This window comes from Sus scrofa, chromosome X (genome assembly GCF_054392235.1).
Source record: "Sus scrofa isolate SSC_HxYL_T2T_F1_AM1 chromosome X, Sscrofa_HxYL_maternal_Yorkshire_Landrace_v2.0, whole genome shotgun sequence".
NCBI classification, from domain to species: domain Eukaryota; kingdom Metazoa; phylum Chordata; class Mammalia; order Artiodactyla; family Suidae; genus Sus; species Sus scrofa.
The window spans coordinates 14,718,307-14,745,771 of NC_139401.1; the positions used below are offsets into that span (position 1 = coordinate 14,718,307).

Consider the following 27,465-nt stretch of genomic DNA (forward strand, 5'->3'; position numbering starts at 1 on the left):
TTATAGTACATTTATTTAAACATTTTTGTTTTGTCTCCCATCCATACATGGCAAATATATAACATCTCTCCCTTCATGCTAAATAAATGCCTTTTTTTTTCTTTTTTTTTTTTTTTTTAGTTTTTCTAACTTATTTTTTTTTCCGCTGTACAGCATGGGGACCAAGTTACACATACATGTGTACATACTTTTCCTCCCATTGTTGTGTTGCGATGTAAGTATAGTTCTCGATGCTACACAACAGGATCTCATTGTAAATCCATTCCAAGAGCAATCGTTTGCATCCTTTAACCCCAAGCTCCCAATCCCTCCCACTCCCTCCCTCTCCCCTCCGGGCAGCCACAAGTCTATTCTCCAAGTCTATTATTTTCTTTTCTGTGGAAATGTTACAATGGTGAAGATACGCTTTTCTCTTATGCAGGTCTCCTCACTTCTGGACCCATCCATCCAAAGGAAGTAGCACACCACGAAACTTGGTGGTTACTGTGGTGGAGGGAAGCAGCTGTGAATGTTATGAAATTTTCAACCCTAAAGGGATACAAGTGACTTCCCCATACAATTCATCAGCCAAACTAATCAGATGGTGACTGTAGTGGGGCCCAGAAATGTAATCTTACCATGATTCTGGGAGCCTGAGAGGTGGAACCATACAGAGAATTGCACTAACAATCAGTACAGATTTCAACTCATTAGCACCTGGTTTCTATCCAAAGTTCTTCCTGGATATGTCATCACCAATGACCAATCAAGTGAACAAAATAAATGCATCTTTTTGTCCATACCCACGGCATGTGGAAGTTCCTGGACCAGGGATAAAATATGTGCCACAGCAGTAGCCTGAGCTGCTGCAATGATGATGCCGAATCCTTAACCTGCTGCACCACAAGGGAGCTCCATGAATGCTTCTTAAATACCATGCACCTGGGGCACGTGTTAAATCACACCTTTTGGACCCATACCCCCAGAGGATCTTATTCAGCAAGACTGGGACAAGGCTGAGAAACTGCACTGCTAAAAAATTTGAAGAATGACGCTGCTCCCCCAGGGACCAAGTTTGAGAACCACTGCCTCATATATTCCAGCCTTTTTTATTTGGTCCACAAGCTCTGAGAAATCCCCAGGTTCCCTGATTTTTTATTACTGCTTTCTAACCACATTTACGCCATTTCCTGATTGGTTTTTTTTTTTTTTTTATTACTGCTTTCCAACTCCATTTGTTTCAGCTGGGTTTCCACTTGCTCAGATTTCGCTTGCATTGTGTAATGAACATATTGGATTTAGCTGGCATTTCCCTAAAGCCTGCCAAGTGCACTCCAACCATTGTCTTACTGGCATGTTTCCTGACTGTGATTCTAAAGCTGTTCTTTTCATTCCTCCATTTCTTCAGAATGTGCTAAGATGGCTCAAGTCCCAGTCTAGTGGTGCTGTTTGTTCTGTAAAGTCAGATTATTGTTGTCTTGGAGATAGCAGATCAGTCCCTCGAGGATGTCATTCTGATACTATTAATCATTTCTTCCTCCAAGGGTCGGCTAGGTCTCAGCCTGAGTCTACTGGCCTGCATTTATTATTGTGCCTTGTGTTATTGGAAATTTCACTACAACAAGCAGAGATTGAAACATTTTTGGAAACTGTATATGTTTGGTAGGAATTGGACAAAGGAGCAAGTTATTATATTACCTTCTCTTCCCCCAATGCATCAAAGTGATTTTTATTCTAGCCATTCTATCCACTTTGTTTGGGCTGTGAAGAAAGAAGAAGGGGGACACACATAAATCTAGACTTCCCTGAAAATTCTCTACTATCCATGGTAAGAATGGACCAGCTTTGAGTGTTTTAATACAGGGGATAGAGGACTCACTCCTGTCCCAAGAACCCTGCATCTGGCCCCACTGAAGGCAATTGTTCTTTTTTATTTTTTGTTTTTTTGGTCATTATGAGCTATGACACCTATGACATAAGTGCTTTCAAGGGAAAGATATTTGGGAATCTGATGTCATCACATGTCTTCTGCCCCTCATCTCTGACCCAGACATTCCTCAGGGCCAGAATGGTGCTATGGTGCTAAATGGCAGTCGACTTTAACACCTCCCAGTAAAGTTCCCAAGGTCAAAATATCTCTTTTATATCCAATAACCTGTTTATCAGGGGAGTGGGTGTGATCTCTGGGTTCTCATGCAGGATTTAGAGCAGACTTTAAGTTCTTTTCTGTAGAAAATTTGGACTCCATGCTTAAGTCCATCTGAGGCCCATTTCCATTTAAAGGTAGGATGACTTTTTAAGTGAGAATACAAGCCAAGTTTTTAATTTTCAAAAAAAAAAAAAAGATATATGATCTAGCAAGCCCACTCCTGGGCATATATCTGGACAAAACACTCATTCAAAAAGATACATGCACCCTTATGTCCATTGCAGCACTATTCACAATAGCCCAGACATGGAAACAACCTAAATGTCCATCAACAGATGAATGGATTAAGAAGATGTGGTATACATACACAGTGGAATACTGCTCAGCCATAAAAAAGAACAAACTAATGCCATTTGCAGCAACATGGATGCAACTAGAGATTCTCATACTAGGTGAAGTAAGTCAGACAGAAAAGACAAATACCATATGATATCACTTATATGTGCAATCTAAAATATGGCACAGATGATCCTATCTACAAAACAGAAACCCATCACAGCCGTGGAGAGCAGACTTGTGGCTGCCAGTGGGTAGAGGGGAGGGAGTGGGATGGACAGGGAGTTTGAGGTTAGTAGGTGCGAACTATTACATTTGGAATGGATGGGCAATGGGTCCCACTGTACAGTACTGACTGGGTCACTTTGCTATACAACAAAAATGAAGAAACACTGTAAATCAATTATACTTTAATTAAAAAAAAGAACAGTAGGAGTTCCCTCCATGGCTCAGTGGTTAACAAATCTGACTAGGAACCAGGAGGTTGTGGGTTCGATCCCTGGCCTCGCTCAGTGGGTTAAGGATCCAGTGTTGCCATGAACTGTCATGTAGGTCGCAGATGTGGCTCAGATCTGGCATTGCTATGGCTCTGGCATAGGCTGGCGGCTACAGCTTCAGTTAGACCCCTAGCCTGGGAACCTCCATATGCCACGGATGTGGCCCTAGAAAAAGACAAAAAGACACACACACAAGTAAAAAACAGTAAAAATCTAGCCAACTTAAAAAAGGGGCATTTATTTAAACTTTCCACATAGTCATCTGAAAGCAAAAGTATACGGGTCTTGTTTCATTCACAACACAAAGTATGCATGTCAGATGCCCACTGGAAGGCTTATTTTTGTTTGAATATGCAGCTTTGGCCAAAATCATGGTTGGGAAGGGTTATATTTGCAAGAGATATTCTAGTTTATCCACCAATAATTCTAGGATCTCTTGCTTCTAGACTTATGTTCAGTGTTAGGTCTCCTGAAAGCAAAGCATTCAATAGTATCATCTCGGCTGAAGTAGAATCCTTCTTCAGGACAACACCCCACTCCCACCCAAAAGGTAAGAGTAAGCTCCCCAGCACCCATTTTCTGTGATATGGCCTTAGCTTCCTGTGCACAGACGACTGGTCCAGACTTAAATGTGTGACTCGGACAAGACAAAATAGATAACCTCCCCTGAATATTTGGAGTTGGGATTGAAATTCCAGTTCCTATCAGGACTCTACTTATTTAAAATGAGGTGATATAAATCCATGAGTGGTGGTGTGATCATGTTTTTCACTATGAGGATTAAAAGGCAGAAATTCTAGGAGGAGGAGATATAGAAACTTAGAGAAAAAGAGAAAGAAATGAGGAAGACTTACACAGTGATGCAGAGATGAGGAAGGGAGAGAATGCAAATGGTGTCCTAAATCCTCATGCTAATCTACTCTCAACGCCTTCGGGAGCCCCATGTTATAACTTTTTAAGTTTACTGTTAAATTTTTATTGAAATATAGTTGATTTATGTTTTAGTTTCAAGTGTACAGCAAAGTATCTGTTATATAGATATATACTCTTTTTGGATTCTTTTTCATTATAGGTTATTATAAGATACTGAGTAGATTTCCCTGTGCTATAAAGTGGGTCCTTGTTGTTTATCTATTTTATATATAGTAGTTTGTATTTGTTATTCTCCAACTCCTAATTTATCCCTCCTCATCCTCTCCCCTTTGGTTACCATAAGTTTGTTTTCTATGTCTGTAAGTCTGTTTCTGCTTTGTAAATAAGTTCAATTGTATCTTTTTTTTTAGATTCCACATATAAGTGATATCATATGATATTTGCCTTTCTCTTTCTGACTTACTTAATATGAGAATCTCTAAATCCATCCATGCTGCTTGCATATGATATTATTTCATTCTTTATTATGGCTGAGTAATATTCCACTGCGTTTATTTACCACTTCTTCTTTATCCACTTATCTGTCGATGGACACTTAAGTTGTTTCCATGTCTTGGCTATTATGAATAGTGCTGCTGTGAACATTGAGGTGCATATATATTTTCAAATCATAGTTTTTTCCAGATATATGCCCAGGAGTAGGATTGCCATAGATCATATGGTACATGTTATTATATCTTAATAATAAATGGTGGCTTTTTAGCTTACACTAGTTTGGGTCCACTTGAGTCCATTTCTGCTATATACAGCCAAATTTGTTGTAAGTAGGACTCATGCCTTCTCTGAACTACTGTCTAATGGTATCTCTCAGCTCATATCAGAATCCTTATAGAAAAGATGTCTGCATCTTGTATAGACATGGCTGAAGTAGCCCCTTTTGTATTCCGAGTGAAAAATACTTACAGAGGCCTATATCATATTTGGTGTCTTTCTGTGTGCATATGTCACATTTTCTCCATGAAACTCTTGACCTTCTTTCAATCATTTGACAATTGTTTACTGAATATCTACTATATGTAAAGCATTATGATAAGACCTGGTTTTTAAAAAATGAAAATACCTTCTATTAGGTAGTGACAGTTTATGATCTATAATGTTCCCCTAATCATCTTGCCTGCCAGGTAAAGTTACGTGTCAGTTATGATGACTATTTCATTTCATTATCTTACTTTCTTTATATGATTCCTGACCCAATTTTAAATTCCTTTTGAATAGCCTGGATTCAAATGTCAAAGCATTTTTTTAAGTTAACTCCAGTACTTTTTTTTGAGAAGGTGGGGGTACAGATTATATGGAATTTGTACTAAGAAATTTGGTGCCATTTGGGTTGGTCTTTGCAACAGAGATGATATTAACTCAGGAGGTGGGTCATGATATTGCCATGTCACAAGGATGAGGAAGGAGAAAATATCAGTTGAGAGAGAGGCAGAGAGAGAAAAGACAAGAGTGAAAGAAGATAGAAGTAGGCATGCAGGAAAATAGAGTCAAAGTGGAGGATGTAACACTAAATTGGGCTTTCAACATTCACATTCATTCTTGCAATTATCCTCCAGAGATTCATTGGGTGCTTACAAGGAAATGTGCTGAATGCCAAATATCAGAGACAGTTTGCTCTCAGTCTTTATTAACACTACTGAGGGATCTTCATTTAAACCTTCTTTAACTGAAACAGGTTTAGTATTGCTGGCCCAGGATTTTCTGTTCGTTTGTTTGTTCCCAGACTAGTTTCCAGTGGGTCTTCTGGCTTTATTTCTGATGTATGTTGCTGGATTCCATTTTTCACCTAATGGCCTAATTAATGCCTGGGTGGTCTCTCCTAGGCTTCACTAAGCCCTTGGTATTTATTGCACACCCCTGATCCAGGGATAAGTCAGGATTAGGCACACAACCGGTGGTTTATTCCACTGAGGTCAATGGCAAGTCATGAGACAGGGATGAACACTTGATATTGGCAGCTGGCAGTGCATGCAAGTGAGCAATTTAGAGAGAAAATCCAGCTGCCTGTCCCTTGAGCTTTTTCATATTTTAATAGTGGAGGTTTACTGGCAGGGGATGCGAGGTCTATGAGGAAAGAAAGATTAAAAGATAGAAAATCAACCAATCTTCAGTACTAAAATTAGAGCTTTGTTACTTCTTCCCACTATATACTCTAATATGTTGATGTGAAGAGATTTTCCTTCATGCTGAGACTGTAAATGAATTCCATGAGATCCACAAAAATACTCTTATCATTTCAGAGCCTGAAGATGGATTACAATGTATGGGCACAAAAACAACAGACACACACATACACGCCCACTTAGTGGTGAATTTTTCTTCTAAGTCAATGAAATTTGGTCCTATTTATAAGACTGTGTTTTAGCCCACTCTCACATCTAAGAATGTACTGTAAATATCTCTTTGGAAAGCTGAAGGAAAAAGAAAAAACTAAATGTTTCTATTTTATAGAACTGAATACAATTAAAATGCTTATATATGCACATAATAGCAAGTAAAACTAACCATTTGGTTTAATTATGCATTCCAGATTTTTTAAAATGTGCTTTAACTTTCAATTGGCATTTTAAAATCTGAGCGTGTATGTCCAGTGATAGTGAGGGGAAGGAATCCCAGAATCCAAAGAAGCCTTTCTTGATGCCTCATCTCTCATCACAAAGAATACATAAAGCTCAGTGAATACAATTATAAATTAATTTAGATAAAGAATGCCCAGGGAATTATTTATTGAAATTCAGTGTGCTTGGTTACAGTGGACAGTACAGATGGGAAGGAGATGTATGGATAGTATGTATAATGAATTAAGTGGGATATTCCATTTACAGGCAACATTATCACACTATTTCTTTCATCTCCGGGAATTCTCTCATCTGTTCACAAGATTGTTCAGTAATGTTCTCCAAATACTAATGCTTGCACGATGTGGGGAGGGGGGAGGGGGAAGTAACGTTCATCTAAGCAAAAATCCTCTCAACCAATTTTACTCAAGTCAATTATGGTTAGAGGACAATTGGTAAAAAATTCTTTCAAATGCTTTTAAAAGGTCTCAGAGAGATGGGAAAGATAAAGCCTGTAAAATCAGTAATGGACCACAGAAGAACTCACTGAAGAATAATTTCTAATTATAAATATTATATTCATAAGTATAAAACATAGACCATCTCAGCTAAGCATCCCTAAATTGAAGGTTCGAAAACTGAGCATGCCATCAGCAGAGTAAGTTTTCATCATCATCACTATCATCATCATCATTGTCATCATCATGGAGTATTTTTGTATGTGCCAGGCATAAAGTTAAGCATTTTCTTCTCAACAGCTCATTTAGTACTCACAAAGACCCTATAATGTGGATATTATTATTATTCTCCTTTTACAAGGATACAAACTAAGTCTTAGTGCAGCTAAATAGATAAAAAGATAAATAAAGTCCAAATGTTGCTATTCATCCAGTTATCTGTCACTATGGAGTCAGCAACCTCCAGTGTTAATTTGGTATTCTTCCTAAGATAGCACATTTGAAGTTTGAAATATTCAATAAACATTCTTAGACTGAAGGGCAACCCTCTTCCAATGTGGAGCATGAGATACTTGAATTGATTTAAGACCCTTTTTACCATTACCTGACTAGCCAAAAGCAGCTACTTTTATATTAGCATGATTCCTGCTTTCGAAATTAGTAAAACTGGTGCACAGATAGACTAGGGCACAAAATTAAAAGTTCTCTTTTCACCCACCCTTTGTTATTATAGGAAGTGGTAAATTTGATTTTCCCACCTAGACATCAGAATGGCACAGTAATACAGAGGTTGTGATGCAGATTCTGAAGAAGGGCTGCTTGGATTCTTCCAGATCCTGGCTGTACCACTTGCTACCTACCAGTATGCCTTGAGGAAGTCAGTTAACCTGACGATACCTCGATTTCTCTGACTGCAGAATGGTGATCAAAATAATATCCTACTTCATAGGGTTGTACTAAAGATTAAATGAGATGCTATATGTACACACAGAACTATGCAATAAATCTTATATTACTATGTGACCATAGCATTCGTCTCTTGCTCACTACTAAATTGTCCCATGGAAGTAATAATTGGGCTTTTGCTGTCTTTAAAACACCCGCTTCTAACTGGATCTCTCCATGATAATAATCTCCTTAATGGCAGGAGCCATTTGTTATGTATTCTAGTGCCTGGCACAATTGCCTTTTTATGTGTAAGAACCCCATAATGTCTTACTGCATTAAAAAGGTGTGGGTGACAGGGAAGACCTTTTTATTTTGTACCCTGATCTGTCTTTATACTTATTTTACAAGTTTCAAGATCTAGACTCATAATGATATAAAAATAGCTGCTGGGAGTTCCTACTGTGGCTCAGTTAGGTTAAGAGCCTGACTGCAGCAGCTCAGGTTGCTGCAGAGGTGTGGGTTCAATCCCTGGCCCGGTGCAGTGAGTTAAAGGATCCACCATTGCTGAATCTGTGGCATAGGTCACAGCTGCCACCTGGATTCTATCCCTAGCCCAGGAATTTCCACATGTGGTGAGTGTGGCCAAACAAAAAATAAAAATAGTTGTACTTGACTAATGATACAAATGGAAAACAATACTCAAATCACATTGATGCATCTCTTACATACTTCACATTACCTTGAAGGAAAGGTTTTTTTCAACCTAGTCAATATTTACTGCTAATTAGTACCCTGTATTTTTGTTTGTCTTTTGAGCTTTTAGGGCCACATCTGCAGCACATGGAAGCTCCCAGGCTAGGGGTCCAATTGGAGCTGCTACCACCGGCCCCTGCCAGAGCCACAACAACGCCAGATCTGAGCCGCGTCTGTGACCTACACCACAGCTCACGGCAACACCAGATCCCCAACCCACTGAGCGAGGCCAGGGATCAAACCCACAACCGCATAGTCCCCAGTCGGATTCGTTTCTGCTGCACCACAACGGGAACCCCATACCCTGTATTTTTTTTATTTTTTTTTATGTCTTAAAAAGAACACCAAGTCAAGAACATTTAGTGTTGCAGAACTTATATTAGCAATTAACTCAAATGAATGGATAGTAGAATTGGGGCATAATTGTATGAATCCTCTGGATAAGAGTGATGTTAGGGACAGAAGGCATGAGAATGACACAGAGGGATTCAATTCTTGACCAAATCTTTTGGTTAGACATCTATTATAAACTCAAGAAAGGAGAAATCACAGTTTCTGTGGCAACCACACATTAATTTAGTGTTCATATGTTAACCTGAAAACCAGTGCCTGGTCCTGGCTTTGCAGACTGAGATGTTTGGGCAGACAATGTGTCATGTTGGTGATGGGTCTGTCATCTCCGAAAGTTACCTTGTCAATGAGGTCATATCAAGCCGTCCATCTTAAAGGACTGATGCAATTAGAAAAGCATTTGGAAGGCACTTCACTGGTCAGCAGCAGCAGAAAATAATGGTCATTTTGGTAAATACCTAAGCTTTCTTCCAAGGGGCTCAAATGTTCTATTTATATCCAGATAACACAGAAATCTCAAAGCTCTCTACTGTAAACATTTACCCTCAGGCTTGTGCTAAAATAGCACTTGGTCATAAAAAAAAAGTCCTCTTGGAAGCCACATCATTACAACCACTTTTGTTTATTTACTCTGATTATTTCCCAAGATGGGCATCATTGTTAGTACCTATCAGATACCTAAAAATCAAGGCTTATAGACATCACTCTTCCATCTCCACTCCATTATCAGGCAAGTATCATACAGAGTCACCACTTGAGTGTGACAGTATCTCTAGCTTTAAGGAACTACAGGATATTAAAGTCTGAACTAGGTTGTCCTTTATGTCCATATTCCATGGGGGAAAGAGAAGGACCATTTATTAAACATAAATACACACACACACACACACACATATATATATAGGTACACACTATGTTTCAGACCTATACTAGGCACTATGTGAGTGTATACTTTATATATATTCCCTATCAGTTATATATATACATTATATAGGAACTATGTACTATATAATCCATCCTTATGATTGCTCAAATATCTTAATGTATCATTCCTTTTTAAGTTGAAGTACAATTAATTCACAAAGTGATTCAGTTATATTCATACACATATATGTATACATACATATATATTCTTTTCCATTATAGGTTATTATAAGATATTGGGTATAGTTCCTTGTGCTATACACTAGGTCCTTGTTGGTCATCTATCTTGTATATAGTAGTGTGTACAAGTTAACTTCAAACTCCTAATTTATCCCTCCCTCACCCTTTCCTCTTTAGTAACCCTAAGTTTGTTTTCCTCTTTTTTTTTGCATTTTTATTGACATATAGTTGATTTATAAAATTGTGATAATTTCTACTGTACAACAGTGAGTAACAAACTGAAGAATAAAAACCATATGATCCTCTCAATAGATGCAGAAAAAACTTTTGACAAAATCCAACACCCAATTCTGATAAAAACCTCCAGAAAGTGGGCAGAGACGGAACTTACCTCAATATAATAGAGGCCATTTGTGACAAACCCACAGCTAACAGCATTCTCAGTGGTAAAAAGCTGAAAGAATCCCAGCCAAGATGACGAACCAGACAAGGATGTCCCTCTCACCACTTTCAGTCAACATAATTTTCGAAGTCCTAGCCACAGCAATCAAAGAAGAAAAAGAAATAAAAAGAATCCAAATTGGAAATGAAGCAGTAAAACTATCACTGGTTTGCAGATGACATGATACTATACATAGAAAATCATAACTGTTTTCTATGTCTGTGTGTCTGTTTTTTATAAATAAGTTCGTTTCTATCATATTTTAGATTCCATACATAAGTGATATCATATGGTCTTTATCTTTCTCTTTCTGACTTACTTGACTAAGTATGATAATCTCTAGGTCCATCCATGTTGCTGCAAATGGTACTATTTCATTTTTAAACTAATGTATCATTCCTGATACCCTCCTCTTCTTTTGATGCCTCTCTCTTCCTATACCTCACAATGAATTCATCAGCAAATATGATCAGCTTGATCTTCAGAACATACTGGGAATCCAACCATATGTTACCACATCTACTACCACAGTGCTGGTCTCATTTGCCATCTTCTCTCACCTGGATTGTTGCAATGGTTTCCCTGCTCTCACTCTTGCCTCACAAAGGTCTATTTACAATTAAGCTCCAGAGTGATACTTTGAAGACACAGGCCAGGTCATATAATTTCTCTGCTGAAAACCTTCCATTGGCTTCCATCTCACTCCATGATCTATTCCACCTAGTATCTCTATGATTTCATCTCCTGCTCTTCTCTATGCCTTATTTGAGAGAAAGTGAATCATTCTGCCTTGAGTTTTAAAGTAAATGGAAGCACAGATTGGCTATTATTTTCTGTCTGGCTCTTTTATTTCAGCATTATAGATGCTTCATGGTGGTCTAGTGGTTAGGATTTGGTGTTCTCAATATTCTCAGGATTAAACAAGTAGACTAATGGAAAAGAAGGGAGGATCTAGAGTTGTGCCCAAATATACACAAGAGAAATAAAAATATACATGAATAAATGAAGAGAGATGAAAGATACATGAAAAGAGAGGACCTGGAATTGGCCCACAGAAATAAGAGTTGGCATGGGAGATCAGTGAGTAAATAACCCTATTCAATAAATAATACTAGAATGAACAATTATCCCTATGGAAAGAAATAAGCCTGTATCTTCATTCAATATCACAAATAAAATCAGTTACAAATGGACTTAAAGGCAAATAGGAAACAATAACATAAAGAAGAAAACACAATAGAAAGATGCTACAACCTCTGAGTGGAGAGGATTTTTTTTTAAAAAAGATAACAAATGCACAAGCAAATACATGCTACATTTAAGTATATTAAAATCAAGAATTTCTGTTTAATAAATAGGCCATAAAATAATAAGTCACAAATAGGAAGAGAGATTTGCAGTATATATGACTGACAAAGGACGAATAACCAGACTACCTAAAATCCCATAAGTTAACGAAAAAAGAAAACAAGCGGGCATTTCAAAAGAAAAGCTACAGGAATGAAAATATTCCTAATCCCATCAATAATCTGGGATCAATAACAATCTAATTAGTGATACAATAAGATGGTGTTTTCTGCATACCAGATAAACAAAATGTCAGACAAAAGATGATTACTTCCAGAATGTGGAGAACCAAACACTTTCTGAACTGTTAGTAGGTATGTAAATGAGTACAGCCACTTTGAAAAATAACTTTGCATGACCTCATAAATCAAAAATATAAGTGAGGCTTGAAATTAAGATGGCAGAGGAATAGGACATGGCATTCACCTTCTCCCACAGATACATTAAAAAAATCTCTGTAGAATGATTCTAATAAAACATCTAGTGAATGCTGGCAGAAGACCTCACACTTCCAAAAAGGGTAAGAAAACCTTCATGTAACCAGGTAGGACAAAAGAAAAAAAGGAGAGAGGGGGCAAGAAAAAGGAATCAGGAAGGGACCAGCTCTCTTGAGATGGAACTATGAAAGAGGAAAGGAATCTGCACCCTGGGAGCCTCAAAACCTTGGAGAAAATTGCAGCAGCTGGTCTGAGGAGGGCAAAGCAGAGAGAGACACACACAGATAACTGGCACCCCCACCTGGTGCACCACAGCCTAAGACACTGGGGTGGGGGCTGGGTGCTGAGACTTGGGTTTCAGAAGTCAGTCTAAGGGAGGAGACTAGGGTTGGCTGAGTGGATACTGCCTAAAGGGGCCAGGGAGTGGTGTGCCAGAGCTGAGAGAGTACAGGAGGAGGCTGGGGCCTGCTGGAGAAGCAAGAAACAATTGTTATGGAGTGCAAGGTGAGAGTCGGACCACCATAGGAATGCCTTTCCCTTTTCCTAAAAGGAAATTATCCAATCAAAAAAAGAAGCAGAAAGGCACAAAGAAGAAACAGACTCAATTGGAAAACAAGGTTTAAAATGGCAATAAATACATAATTTATCAGTAATTATTTTAAATGCTAATAGACTAAATGCTCCAATCAAAAGACATAGGATGGAAGACTTGATTAAAAAAACAAAAAAAAACAAGAGCCTACAACACAATGCCTACAAGAGACCCACCTTAGGGCAAAGGACACTCGTAGACTGAAAGTGAGAGGATGGAAAAAGATATTTCATGCAAACATAAATGACAGGAAAGTGAGAGTTACAATACTCATATCAGACAAAATAGACATAAAACAAAGGCCATAAGGAAAAATAAAGAAGGACAGTATTCAATGATAAAAGGATCAATTCATGAAGAGGATATTACACTCATTAACATATATCCCCCTAATATAGGAGCATCCAACACATAAAATACTTACAGACATAAAAGGAGAAATTGATGGGAATACAATAATAGTAGCAGACTTTATTTAACATTTCATTCACATCAATGGACACATATTCTAGACAGAAAATCAATGAGCAACAGAGAATCTAAATGACAAAATAAAACAGACAATTGATATTTTCAGGACATTACATCCAAATGAAAAAAAAAAAAAAACCCAGAATAAACATTCTTTTCAATGCACATGGAACATTATCTAGGATTGACCACATACTGGGGCAAAACTAACCTCAACAAATTTAAGAGTATAGAAATTATTTCAAGTATCTTCTCTGACCACATGGCATGAAACTAGAAATCAACCACAGGAAAAGAAATGAGAAAAAAATGACTACATGCAGACTTAACAACATGCTACTAAAAAAACCAATGGGTCAAGGAGGAAGTCAAAAAGGAAATTAAAAAACACCATGAGACAAACAACAATGAAAACACAATTATACAAAAATCTATGTGATGCCACAAAAGCAGTTCTTAGATGGAAGTTCACAGTGAGACAGGCCTTCCTCAAAAAAACAAGAAAAAATCTCAGATAAAACACCTAACTTACCACCTAAAAGAATCAGAAAAAGAACAAACAAAACCTAAAGTCAGCAGAAGGAAGGAAATAATAAAAAATCAGAGAGGAAATAAATAAAATAGAGATTAAAAAATAGAAAAAATGAATAAAACAAAGAGGTGGTTCTTTGAAAGGGAAAAAATTTGACAAACTTCTGGCCAGGCTTAATGAGAAGAAAAGAGAGAGTACAAATAAACAAAATAAGAAATGAAAAAGGAGAAATTTCAACTCATACTGAAGAAATACATAAAATAATAATAATAATAAGAGACTACCATGAACAATTATATGCCAACAAATGTGACAATCTAGAAGAAATGGACAACTTTCTAGGAACATATAGACCACCAAAACTGAATCCAGAAGAAGTAGATAACTTGAACAGACTGATCACTAAAAGTGAAATTGAATATGTAATAATTAAAAAAAAAAAAAGAAAAGAAAACTCCCTACAAACAAAAGTCAGGACCAAACAGCTTCACAGGTGAATTCTACCAAACATAAAAAGAACTTATACTGATCCTTTTAAAACTTTTCCAAAAGATTGAAGAAGAAGGAAAACTCCCAAAGACATTCTATGAAGCCACCCTAATACCAAAACCAGACAAAGATATGACCATAAAGGAAAATTATAGGCCAATATTTTTGATGAATATAGATGTAAAATTTATCAACAAAATTTTAGCCAACTGAATCCAACAACACATTAAAAAGATTAGACACCACGACCAAGTGGTATTTATCCCACTTGGGGGATTCAACATATGCAAATCAATCAATGTGATACACCACATCAACAAAAGAAAAGTGAAAAACCACATGATCATCTCAATATATATAGAAAAAGCACCTAACAAAATACAACATCCATTCATGACAAAAACTCTGACCAAACTGGGTATAGAGAGAACATACCTTAACATAATAAAAGCCATTTATGACAAACCCACAGCCAATATAATAGTCAACAGAGCAAAGCTGAATGCCTTCCCACTATAATCTGGAACAAATAAGGATGCCACTCTCACCACTTTTATTCAACATAGTATTAGAAGTCTTGGCCACAGCAATCTGACAAGAGAAAGAAATAAAATGTATCCAAACTGGAAGGGAAAGGGTAAAGTCACCACTATACACAGATTACATGATACTATTTATAGAAAACCCTAAGGACTCCAGGGTTCAATCTGATAAACGAATTATGCAAACTAACAGGGTACAAGATTAACATTCATAAATTGGTTGCATTTTTGTATACTAAGAATGAAATATCAGAAAAGGAATATTTAAAAAATCTTTTTAAATTGCACAAAAAAAAAAACCCTACAAAAAAACTTTGACCAAGGAGGTGAAAGACTTATACGCTGCAAACTATAAAACATTAATAAAGGAAATTAAAGAGGATTCAAAGAACTGGAAAGATATCCCACTCTCTTGGACTGGAAGAATTATACTCGTAAAGTGGCCATACTACCCAAAATAATCTCCAGATTTAATGTGATTTGTATCAAATTATCCATTATCCATGTCATTTTTCACAGAACTAGAAAAAAAATCCAAAAATTTATATGGAACTATAAAATACCCAAAATTACCAAAGCAATCCTGAAGGGTTAAAAAAAAAAAAAAAAAAAACGAAGCAGGAGGCATAACTCTCCAAGATTCAGACAATGTCACAAAGCTACAGGAATCAAAACAGTGTGGTTATGGTACAAAAACAGACACATACACAGATCAATGGAACAGAATAGAGAGCCCATAAATAAACCCAGACATCTATGGTCAATTAATCTTTGACAAAGGGGGCAAGAATATAATATGAGAAAAGAGAGTCTCTTCAGCAAGTGGTGCTGGGAAAACCAGACACCTGCATCTGCATGTAAATCAATGAAACTAGAACACACACTCACATCGTGCAAAAAATAATCTCAAGATGGTTAAAGACTTAAATATAAGACAACACACCATAAAACTTCTACAACAGAACATAGGCAAAGCATTCTCTGACATTGACAGTACAAATATTACAAATGTTTTTGTAAGTCAGTCTCTTAAGGCAATAGAAATAAAAACAAAAATAAACCTTTGGGACCTAATCAAACTTACAAGCTTTTTCACAGCAAAGGAAACCATTAAAAAAATGTAAAAGACAACCTATGGAATAGGAGAAAATATTTGCAAATGATGCAACAAACAAGGGCTTAATCTCCAAAATATACAGAGAACTCATACAACTCAACAGCAAAAAAATAAACAGTCCAATTGAAAAATGGGCAGAAGATCTAAAGAAAAATTTCTCCAAAGAAGACATATGGATGACCAACAGGCACATGAAAAAATGCTCAACATCACTAATTATTAGAGAAATGCATATCAAAACTGCAATGAGGTATCACCTCACACTGGTCAGAATGGCCATCATTAATAATCCACAAATAGCAAATGCTGCAGAAGGTGTTGAGAGAAGGGAACTCTCCTACACTGTTGGTGGGAATGTAAATTGGTACAACCACTATGGAAAAGAGTATGGAGGTTCCTCAGAAAACTAAATATACAACTACTATATGATTAAGCAATCCCAATCCTGGGCATATATCTGGACAAAACTTTCAATCAAAAAGATACATGCAACCCTATGTTCATTGCAGTGCTGTTCTCAATAGCCAAGACATGGAAACAACCTAAATGTCCATCGGCACATGAATGGATTACGAAGAAGCAGAACATATACACAATGGAATAATACTCAGCCATAAAAAAAAAATAACGCCATTTGCAGCAGCATGGATGGAAATAGAAATTCTCATACTAAGTGAAGTAAGTCAGAAAGAGAAAGACAAATACCGTATGATATCATTTATATGTGGAATCTATAATATGGCAGAGATGAACCTATCTACAGAACAGAAACAGACTCAAAGACATGGAGTACAGACTGATGATTGCCACGGGGAAGGGTCAAAGGACTGGGACATACTGGGAGTTTGGGGTTAATAGATGCAAACTATTACATTTAGAATGGATAAGCAAGGAGATCCTGCTATATAGCACAGGGAACTCTATCCTATCACTTGTGAAAGAACATGATGGAAGGTAATATGAGAAAAAAAGAGTGTATACACATATGTACGACTGGGTCACTTTGCTGTACAACAGAAATTCTCAGAACAATGTAAATCAAGTATGATAATAAAAAAATTAAAAAACAACATCCATCTTAAACACTTAACTCTTTAAGAGTAAAATACTAAGGGGAGTTCCTATTGCAGCTCGGTGGTTATGAACTTTACTAGTATCCATGAGGGTGCGGGTTCGATCCCTGGCCTTGCTCAGTGGGTTAAGGATCTGGTGTTGCTGTGAGCTGTGGTGTAGGTCACAGGCACAGCTCGGATCCTGTGTTGCTGTGGCTGTAGTGGAGGCCGGCAACTGTAGCTCCGATTCAATCCCTTGCCTGGGAACTACTACATGCTGTGGATGCAGCCCTAAAAAGCAAAAACAAAAACATTACACCATAAAATTCCTAGAAGAGAATATAGGCAAAACATTCTCTTACATAACTCATACAAATGTTTTATTAGGTCAATTTCCCAAGGCAAGAGAAATAAAAATAAAAATAAACCAGTGGGACCTAATCAAACTGACAAGCTTTTGCATAGCAAAGGAAACCAAAAAGACAACCTACAGAATGCGAGAAAATATTTGCAAATGATGCAACCAACAAGGGCTTAATCTACAAAATATATACACAACTCATACAACTCAAAACAAAAAACAAGCAACCCAAATGAAAAAGAGGCAGAAAACTTAAAGAGACATTTCTCCAAAGAAGACATAGGAATGGTCAGTAGGCACATGAAAAGATGCTCAACATTCTTAATTATTAAAAAATGCAAATCAAAACTACAATGAGGTACCATCTCATACCAGTCAGAATGGCCATCATTAGTAAGACTACAAATAACAAATGCTGGAGACGGTTGTGGAGAAAAGGGAACCCACCTACACTGTTGGTGGAAATGTAAATTGGTACAACCACTATGGAAACCAGTATGGAGATTCCACAGAAAACTAAATATAGAACTACCATAAGATCTAGTAATCCCACTTCTGGGCACATATCTGGACAAAACTATAATTCAAAAAGATACATGCGGAGTTCCCATTGTGGCTCAGTGGTCAGCGAATCTGACTAGGAACCATGAGGTTGCGGGTTTGATCCCTGGCCTCGTTCAGTGAGTTAAGGATCTGGCGTTGCCGTGAGCTGTGGTATAGGTTGCAGACACAGCTCAGATCCCACGTTGCTGTGGCTCTAGCGTAGGCCGGCAGCTACAGTTCTGATTAGATCCCTAGCCTGGGAACCTCTATATGCTGTGGGAGCGGCCCTAGAAAAAGCAAAAAGGCAAATAAATAAATAAAAAGATATATGAACACCTATGTTCACAGCAGCACTTTTCACAATAGACAACACATGAAAACAACCAAAATGTCCATCAAGAGATGAAAGGATTAAGAATGATATAGTACATATATACAATGGAATACTATTCAGCCATAAAAAGAATGAATAATGCCATTTGCAGCAACATGGATGAAACTAGACAGTCTCATGCTAAGTCAAGTAAGTCAAAAAAAGAAAGACAAATACCATATGATATCACTTCTATGTGGAATCTAAAATATGGCACAAATGAACCTATCTACAAAACAGAAGCAGACCTACAGACATAGAGAACAGACTTGTGGCTGCCAAAGGGGAAGGGGAGAAAGTAGGATGGACTGGGAGTTTGGGGTTGGTAGATGCAAACTGTTATATTTATAATGGATAAACAACAAGGTACTAATATAGCACAAAGAACTGTATTCAGTATCCTATGATAAACCATAATGGAAAAGAATAATTTTTTTTAAAAGAATGTATAGCACCAGGAACTCTATCCAATCTCCTTGGATAGACCATGATGGCAATAACATAAAAAAAGAATTTGTATATATGTATGACTGAGTCCCTTTGCTGTACCACAGAAATTGCTACAACATGTACCCTAAAGAGACGTTTTCTTATCTAACCTTACAAACATGTGAGAATTAGTGTGAGTATTTGTAATCGCAAGAAAAATAGAAACAATGCTATTACTGTAGACTGAAGAATAGAAAAAAAAATCTAGTGTATTAATACACTGGAGCAGGGCACAAAAGAATATCTAATCCGTGCTTCTGCTAAATTATGTTAGAATATTAATAAGAGCAGTAAAAATGAACTACAGCTATATACATCAATAATGGGTGACTGTTAAATATAACATTGAGTAAAAAAGCCAGTCACCAAAAAATGTACACAGTAAAATTCTGTTTTTTATCAAATATTCAAAAACCTGTGAAGTGAAACAAAATTTTGTTTAGGAATGCATAAGAATTTTGGTGAAAAAACATAACAAAAAAACCCAAGGGAATGACAAATATAAAATTTAGGATAGTAGTTACCTGTGGAGGTGGGATGGGCTACAAAAGTAATGTGCAGGAGAATTTGGGGGAATTTCAGAAGTTTGGGTAATATTCTCTTAAGAAGAGTTGAAGGGTATGTGGATTATTTTAGTATTATCTAAACTTTATATATTATATACTCTTTTACATCTATGATATATTTAATAAAGTTATAGTACCCATGAATGGAACAGTTCTTCTAGAACTGTGCTTTCCAATATGGTAATCCTGAGACACATGTGGCTATTTAAAATCAAATTATTTAAAATGAAAGAAGCTTAAACATTCAATTCTCCAGCCATACTGCCACACTTGAAGTGCTCAACTACCACATGTGGCTTCTAGCTACCATTTTGCAAAGTGCACATTGGGCAGCACTGTTCTACAACATTCTTGTCTCCTTGGAGACAACTTTTATCCACTTTTAATAAAATCAAGGAATTCATTGGCTTTCTGCAAAAAATGAAAGTTTCCGTAATTCTTTCAACAACAGCAGTAAGAGATGAAGCAAAGATTTACTTCCTATGGATTTTGTTGCTCCTCTTGATTGAAGGAAATTCCATGAACAAATTTGTTAGACTTAATACTTCAGTTCACTTAACTCATCAAATGCCAGCATGAGCCTGGTTATTCTTCTGCTTCAGGAAGTCAAAGACTGTTTCCATGTAGCTTCTTGTGCCAACAGGGTGAGAAGAATTTCATCTGCCAAAAAATTTCATTGTGTGAAGATTTCCAAAGTTATGTATCCTCCAGGGTAGAATTAAAAAGCAGACAAGGGTCTTCTAGAATGAGATCCATAGGAATTACAGAGAAAGGAAATCTTCCTTCTTTCTATTTTTTAAGGTCCTCTCTGAAGCAGGTGTTGCTGATCTGAGTGGTTCAGACTCTAATTCTTTAGTGTGTGTTTTGACCCTGTGTGTTAGAGGGTCAGATACATGGGTATATTGCTTTGTTTCTCTGGCCTCTATGGAGCAGAAACCAGCCTTAGACTCTAGCTTCCTTTCCTTCTTTTCTATCTCACATACACTTGGATGTTCTAAAGCTTGACCTTACATTCCTAATACAGTATCCATAATGGTGATAAAACTTGACAGTGCGCTTTGGGGTTGATTAGAGGAGGGGTGAGCTCACACTGCACCCTTCCTCCTGGTCCTGGGTCAAAGCCTTGGATTCTTGTCCAGCTGCCTAGAAGTCTCTGCATTGGAGTTTCAGGCATAGGCTCACTGAAAAGAAATGAAGCCTTCCTTCCCTTGCCATTGTCCACTGTGGGCACAGTGACCTTGGAGAAGAGAGGGGATGAACCAAGATAAGATTCAGGTGATGCTTTATCCTTTGCTCAAAATTTCACTTAATGTCACTTGAAGCCCAATCATCACCCCCAGAGATTCCAGATGATGATTCACGATTCAGAGTTCAATGGGGAGTTAGAGAAGTGGCAGTCATGAGTCTGCTCCCAGCTATTGTACCACTCTGTGAGCCAACATTCCTCTTTAAACAGGTCTTTCCTCAGCTAGTTTGATCATCATCCCATCACCACCAGAGGTCCTCTGGGAGGAAGCATCAAGTTACCTTCCACCTTTGCTTAGGGCACTTGGGACATGCCTACCCATCCTGGCAATATTACATCTCAAAGCCATGAATGCCTGCATACTCTGCAATCCTGAATCCCTGAAGGTAACAACCGTCTTTAAAAACCATTGTAATAGCTAAAACCTACTTTTCACGAAGACTTATGATGGCTCCATTAACAGTTTGTTTACTCAAAAGCAGTAAGTACCCCTAAATTCATCACAGATATTCGCAGCAATAACAGGAATTATCACAAAATAATTCCCCCTTTACCAATCAAAATAATGTAATTCCAGAATCAGCAAAGAGATTTGCTTCTTTCTGTTTTACCAAGTCCAGGTTTGTTTCTCTCCCGCCCTAATTATTTCTTTTTTGTATTTATTCATCCGCCTCTTTATTTAATAGCATTCATTGTCTAAGTCACTGGCTTCAAATCTGTGCATTTCAGACACTCTGAAATTCTGATTTCTATGCTAAAGGACCTTTCATTCCTCTGCTCACCAAATGTTGGCTGCATCATCAATAAAAATAGATCTTCCTATACATGGACTGCTACTTGCAAATGTATTCAGTTGCTGTGACTGATCAGGTAAAAATCATTTAAAATTGGTTTTGAAACTGTAATCACTTATTTTCCTAGTACAAGTATTTGCTCGACCAAAGAATATTTGAAACATAGGTAAAATTATATGATGATTTGGAAATTTTTCTGATGGTATAAAGGGGTCCTCAAACTCATAAGGATTAGGAAACTCTGGTTGAATACCCTCAAAGCTGGCTCCTCTCACATTGTGAATTAAGCTCCACAAATGGGCTTTCCATATCCTTGAGCAACAGGAGCCACTGATTACATTAGAATATGGCTGGAGCAGAACCTGGGACAGATATCTGGGATGTTAATGATACAAAATAAACAAAACCCTCTCACAACCAAAGAAAAAAACCTTTGGCTGATATAAAATGACTGTTTCCTTCCTCTTTCTGAAAAATCCTTTAACACTACAATTTCTTTTCCAACATAAGGGAAGAACAGCACCTAGAGGGAGCATGCTGAGTAATCAAGGGATCCCAGGCACCTGGCCACTGAGTCGCTCCCACAAGCATTCCCTCCTCCTTCTTCTGACTTCTCTAGGTGTTCCTGGATGCAGGCAGCAGCCAGTTGGTCTGTTAGTCGGCACCCCTACCTTTCAGACAATCTTTTGCCTCTTTCTCAGGCTACTCATCTGCCTGGCATTCAAGCTGCAGGAAGATGAGTAACCAACTATGATTCCTCCAGAGGATGCTTGGGCAATGTGCCAAATATCTCTGAGGTTCTGGTTTAACAGTCAATGCCTCTCCTTCAATGTGCTGTAGGTGAAGTCTAGGTGGGGCAAAAGTCTAGATGTGGCAGAATGAGGACTAAAACTGGTAGTGCACCTGAGCTCCAGTCCCAAGAGCAAGAGATGAGATATGATGATTCATTTACTTCTTTTTTAGAAATGTTTTACTTTTTAAGAAAAACATAAACATTTTAGACTAATTCATCTCTAATGAATTTTTTCATAGAGAAACTAATTGGAAAAACATATCATGTGCTATGTCTCTTATGCTTAAAGTTTGAAGAGCAGGGATAGAAAATTCACCCACAGATAAAATCCTTCTGAATTATAATCCCTTTTAACGCAGGTCCATGTCCAGGTCCTTTACCCCCTGTATTTCGGTTCGTCAGCTTGCAAAATGCATGTTTTTTTTTGTAGTAACTGGGAAGGAGGAAGGTGAATTAGAGATTCTTCATTGCTGGATGAAACAAAGAAACAGTGGAAGTCCTGTGGCCTTAACGCTAAATCAGTAATGTGAGTTTCCTTGTGGAGGAAAACATACCTTGATAAGGGGTGGGTAGGGAGACTGCAGAGGAATGGAAGGGGAGTACAGAGGGAAAAAGAAAACTTTATCTTCTATTGTCTACATGAGTTTTGGTGGACATTTTATAAGGCTAGCCTATCATACTTCCAAATTGGTATAATGATGGCCAGCCTCAGCATGAAGCACATGCTCTGCCCATAATAAGCACCCAATAAATATTTATTAGCAGCATCTGACCAATTCAAGACCAATTTAGAAGACTGGCTTCTGTCTTTTTGCCAGCTTTTCCAGTTCCCCTCTAGTTAATTTCAGCTCTCAAAATTCCTCTAACTAGGCTTAAGACTGAGAAGATATCCAGAATTACTCTAAAACTTGTTCAATTTGCCCTACTGTTATACTCAGAAAATAATTTCTTTCCTGAGGGAAATACGCCACAGATAGCTCTACCTTTTCCCCCATTTTCTGGTCATTATTTTTTTGGCTGTGCCCATGGCATGCAGAGTTCCTGGGCCAGAGATCAAACCCGCATCACAGCAGCAACCCAAGCCACAGCAGTGACGATACCAGATCGTTAACCTGCTGAGGCACCAAAGAACTCCTGAATATTACTTTCCAAAACATTAACTGTAAGGAAAATAAGAAATTTTCTTTGTTTAAAAATTACTTTATATTGTGGTCATTTCCTAAAATAGTTCAAAAATAGGGTTGCATTTTTACCTACACTTCACAATACTATTTTACCACCTATAATTGTAAAAAGAGAGCTACACACTCATCAGTTGGAAGTTTTGTTCACTGCTATTACTGAAGTAATCTTAGTTCCTCTTTTTTTTTAAGTGTAGGGAAGTCTGGTCCTAAAAGAGTAATAAATCAACACTCAGTAGAAATTTGAAAGTATTGGGAAAGACATCTCATTTCCTATTTCCAGCTTTGAAATTCAGCTTTGTGATAAGTATAAATGACTAAGCAGTGGTTCTTGAACTTCAGAATGCTTAAGAATCCTTTGGAAAGCTTGTTAAGATACAAATTCCTGCATCCTCCCCAAGAGATCTGATTTAGAAGAGTTTGCCTGAACACTGTGAGTTCTAACAGGCTCCTAGGCGATGCCAGTGCTGCAGGTCTGCACACTATATTTTGAATAACACTATCCTCATAGCCTGGATGAGTTCATGGAGCCATCCAAAACACCTGACATCCTTCTAGAGGATTACATGTGGGTTCAAGTAATCCTGCCTAATAAGTGAGAATGGATGTCAATACTTGGGCATCTTAAGACTTAAGCTTTGGCTATCCCAGAAATACGTTTTGAGACCAGCTCCAGGTTGACAAATGTGTTGTCATCATCCTGACCCATGCCTACAAATTCTGTTGTCAAAGCAGCCTAATTGAGAACTATGTGTCCTTTAAAGGAAAGCCTTTTCCTTCCCTTCCTTGAAAACTACTGCATCAATTCAAACTGTGGAAAAGGGAGAAAGCATCCAAGCAGATCCAGTTACTTTCTATGATAGCCATTTAAAATACCATAACCCAAGGGGAATGGGTGAACGTTTCTCCTTGGGAAGCAAAATGGGGGCGACAGCCAGAAAAGTGTGGGGTATATTTTCAGTTAACTCCCTCAAGTTCTTTTGCCCCCTGGAATTTTGTAGGAGCTTATATAGAACAGCAGACTCTCAACAAACTGGGAGACATGATTCAAGGCATAGAGATGTCCTTGAGGGTCATGGAGATGTGTTTATATCATCTGGACTCCTCATGCTGTTAATGCTCCATTTATTTGCTGTGTCATCTGTGAGATCAAACGAAAGCACAGTCGCTGAGGAGTATAATAAACTAGATTCAAAAGGTATTGAGGACTTCTCAACTACCTGAGATGGAGCAAGCACCATTCACTCTATCCTCCCACTGATTACAAACAAAATACCCTGAACAAAGTATGTAAAGTAACTATCTGAGGATGGCAAGTAAACACATGAAAGTATGTTCAACATCATTAGTCATTAGGGAAATGTACATTAAACCAACAATAAGAAATCACTCTGTAACTATCAGAATGGCTCATAAAATAACCTGACAGTAATAAGTGCAGATGAGGGTGCAAAGCAGCTGGAGCACTAATCCATTCCTGATAGGAACTCAAAATGGGACAGTCATTCCAGAAAACAATTTTTCAGTTTCTCATAAAGGTCAGCAAAACACTAAATAAGCCACTCTTCCTAAATAATTATCCTAGAGAAATGAAACTTACATTCAAACACAAACATGTATATGAATGTTTATAGAAGCCTTAAAGTGGAAAAAAAAATCCGTTAACAGATGGATGAACTAACAGTGATCCAAACAATGGAATGCTACTAAGTAATAAAAAAGGATTGAACTAAGCATATATAAACAACATAAATGAATCTCAAATACATCGTGCTAAAGAAACCATTCTAAAGGAGTTGATATACTGCATAATTCCATTTATTTAAAAAAGAGGCACAACTATAGAGAGTGATCCGTGTTTTATCAGGGAAAGTGTAGGTGAGGAGTTGATTAAAGAAGGGCAGAAAGTGGGGGAACTTTTGTTGTTTAATCTTGATTGTGGTGATGGTTACAGGATTCTATGCGTTTGTCAATACTCAAAGAACTTTATGCCAAAACAAAAATAAATTTTACTATATGTAAATTAAAAATAAATAAAAAACGGTCTCTACTAAGGCTAAATATATGCACATTTTGGGACTCAGCCATTCTAGTTTTTGCTTCATATCTTATAGAAATGCACACATTTGTTCACCCAAAGACATGCATGAAAATGTCTATAGTGATACTATTCACAATAGTTCAAATCTAAAAATGACCCAAATGTCCATGAACGATGGAATGGATAAATAAAATGCGGTATGTTAATCTAATGAAACATACATGGAAGTTCATGAACAGCAACTCAACTACATATAATATGGTCTAATTTCAAAAGCATAATGTTGAATTTTAAAAAGCCAAATATTAAAGTGTGTATACTACATGATTTCATGTACATGAAATTCAAAAGCAGGCAAAAAGTAAGGTGTTAGAAGTTGGGTTAACATTTACCCTTGGTGGGCTAGTGACTGAAAGGGGAAACAGGTCCTATAAAGGTACTAGTAAGACTTTTTTTTTGACAATGTTCTATTTTTGATCTGGGTGCTATTGATATGGTCTACTTATTTTGCGAAAATTTATCAAAGCTGTGACCTTTTGATTCATACACTATCTAAGCTATACTTCAACAATGTGAATATACATAGTTTTCCTTGGAAGACTTTTCACAGCTTTTATCAGTTTTGCAAAGGGGTTCATGCCTCAAAAATAAGTTTAACTATTGAATTGGAGAACAGGGAGTAGATCTTAGATGGCATTAGATTATGGGCTGACCAGAATTGTTTTCTTGATTTTCCTAAATTGAACGAGTGACATTTCCCAGCCATGGCTCTATTTATAGGAAAGCTTGTGGTGCTTTCCTGAGACTGCAGGGCTTCCGGGGACTAGGACTTTCACTGCTAAAGCTGGTAAAGTCCTGGGCAAAATGAACAGAAGTGAAAGAGACTCCTGTTTTGCTTTTTAAAGAAAAGAATAAAGCTTTGAAGTCCCATGTCATTGGAGTTTTGGGGATTTAGGCATTAATTGTCCCCACAGAAGCACCTATATGGGTTTTTTAGGGGACACAGAGTGGAATTTCCCACATTTCTTGTGTTAGAAGAAAACAAATGCGGGTCAGGGCAGCATTTAGAATTTCCGTGGTGTCCTGAGGCTGAGGGTGACCATATAGTACCTGATCTTAAATTAACCCTCTGTAGGATTTCTCCTTTCATTTCCCACTCTAAGCGCAGGGACTGGGCTTCCTATGTCACTTCAGCTGGCTGCAATTTCATCAGCAGTTTCAGGACAAGTGATTAAATGAATGTCTTTCAGAGTCCTCGTTGGTAGATCAGACTTAGCCAAGGCAATCATGTGTCTCCATACAAGTTCCCTAATGCCCAGAGAGAAGGCACAAATGGCCAAAGAACCCCTGAAGGTTTTCAGCGTGGTGGTTTCTCTCTCTCTGGGACTGTGGGTTTTGATGGTTAAACACCACTTAAAAACATTGCATATAAGATAGTCAAAACTTGTCCCCTTAAGAAAGGACCAAAACAAGCTTTTTTTTTTTTTTAATAGGTGGTCTCTCTTTGCCTTTTTAACAATCATGTTTTTTTGCACTTGGGTTTTTTTTTTTTTTTTGTCTTTTGTCCTTTGTCTTTTTAGGGCCGCACCTGTGGCATATGGAGGTTCCCAGGCCAGGGGTCAAATCAGAGATGCAGCTACTGGCTTACACCACAGACACAGCAATGTGGGATTCAAGCCATGTCTGTATCCTACACCACAGCTCATGGCAACGCTGAATCCTTAACCCACTGAACAAGGCCAGGGATGGAACCCGTGTCCTCATGGATACTAGTCAGGTTAACCGTGAGCCATAAGGGGAACTCCATGCTTTTTGCACTTGTGATTAACAAATGATCTCAGCATAGAGTGGAGGAACAGACAAAGTGGCTGGATTCGCTAAACATGGTAGACAATTATAATATAGGCTGGTGGACCACATGTTTTACTTTTGAACGTGGTTTTAAATTTCCTCCAAAGGCACAGATGTACACATGGATTTTGTTAGGTGACATAGGGTCCTACTCTAGCCTCTAGAAGAGCTGCCATGATTGGTTTGAGAACAGGAAAAATGGC

General features: G+C 37.6%; 1 protein-coding gene across 22 annotated transcripts in view; it reads right to left on the reverse strand.

Moving 5' to 3' along the window:
• Positions 1 to 27,465, reverse strand: part of FANCB (FA complementation group B) — a 742,096-nt gene that overhangs the window by 387,498 nt on the left and 327,133 nt on the right. For 5 of the 22 annotated variants that reach the window (XR_014835741.1, XR_014835723.1, XR_014835721.1 and 2 more), the window contains one exon: positions 10,395 to 10,537. The exons of 12 other annotated variants lie outside the window; for them this stretch is intronic. The gene's annotated coding sequence lies outside the window, so the exon portion shown is untranslated. Of the gene's footprint in view, positions 1 to 10,394; positions 10,538 to 17,063; positions 17,316 to 19,833; positions 20,017 to 27,465 lie in introns of all 22 variants that reach the window. 5 more of the 22 variants (XR_014835734.1, XR_014835756.1, XR_014835729.1 and 2 more) reach the window with 3 other exon arrangements.